The sequence below is a fragment of the Physeter macrocephalus genome, chromosome 17 (genome assembly GCF_002837175.3).
Source record: "Physeter macrocephalus isolate SW-GA chromosome 17, ASM283717v5, whole genome shotgun sequence".
Lineage (NCBI taxonomy): Eukaryota > Metazoa > Chordata > Mammalia > Artiodactyla > Physeteridae > Physeter > Physeter macrocephalus.
Genome location: NC_041230.1, coordinates 3,343,527 through 3,345,007, shown reverse-complemented (window position 1 = coordinate 3,345,007; position 1,481 = coordinate 3,343,527).

Sequence of the window (1,481 nt, the reverse complement as noted above, 5' to 3'; positions counted from 1 at the left end):
GAGGTCCTGGATCATCTTCACTATCATTATTCTGAATTCTTTTTCTGGAAGGTTGCCTATCTGCACATCATTTCGTTGTTCTTCTGGGGTTTTATCTTGCTCCTTCACCTGCTATGTAGCCCTCTGCCTTTTCATCTTGTCTGTCTTTCTGTGAATGTGGTTGTTGTTCCACAGGCGGCAGGACTGTAGTTCTTCTTGCTTCTGCTGTCTGCCCTCTGGTGGTGGATGAGGCTATCTAAGAGGCTTGTGCAAGTTTCCTGATGGGAGGGACTGGTGGTGGGTAGAGCTGGGTGTTGCTCTGGTGGGCAGAGCTCAGTAAAACTTTCATCTGCTTGTCTCCTGATGGATGGGGCTGAGTTCCCTCCCTGTTGGTTGTTTGGCCTGAGGCGACCCAACACTGGAACCTTCCCTGGGCACTTTGGTGGGGCTAATGGCGGAATCTGGGAGGGCTCACGCCAAGGAGTACTTCCCAGAACTTCTGCTGCCAGTGTCCTTGTCCCCACGGTGAGCCACAGCCAGCCCCTCCTCTGCAGGAGACCCTCCAACACTAGCAGGCAGGTCTGGTTCAGTCTCCTATGGGGTCACTGCTCCTTCCCCTGGGTCCCAATGCACACACTACTTTGTGTGTGTCCTCCAAGAGTGGAGTCTCTTTCCCCCAGTCCTGCTGAAGTCCTGCAATCAAATCCCACCAGCCTTCAAAGTCTGATTCTCTCGAAATTCCTCCTACTGTTGCCAGACACCCAGGTTGGGAAGCCTGACGTGGGGCTCAGAACCTTCACTCGAGTGGGTGGACTTCTGTGGTATGAGTGTTCTCCAGGTTGTGAGTCACCCACCCAGCAGTTATGGGATTTGATTTTATTGTGATAGTGCCCCTATTACCGTCTCATTGCGGCTTCTGCTTTGTCTTTGCACGTGAGGTATGTTTTTTGGTGAGTTCCAGTGTCTTCCTGTCGATGATTATTCAGCAGTTAGTTGTGATTCCGGTGCTCTTGCAAGAGAGAGTGAGAGCACGTCCTTCTACTCCGCCATTTTGAACCCCAGATGTCACTTTCAAATACATGCGTCCTAGCACGTAGTTGGCCTGTCCGCATCTCTGAAAAATGTTCAATTCTGTATTTCTTTGGCCGTTGTTATACGTCATGACCTTTCCTTCTGACGCTTACAATAGGCACGACATTGGCCCTCCTCATTCTATTCCCCAAGTATCTTGAATTTCCATTTCTGCTCTCTCTAACCTTCATTCTGGAACATTTCCTCAATATTGTATTCAATTTCATAACTGGTCCCTCAGCTGTCTTGTCCTTGATGGGATGACATTTGTTAAGGTGCTGATTCTACTGGATGTGTCATCTTTACCTGTTCTAACTCTTTTCAATAACTGCCAGTTCTTCTATACAATAATCCATATGGCTGGCTGCCTTTATTTTTCAGATATTTAAACACAATTAGTTTAAATCGACTGTCATATTTTCCTACTGATT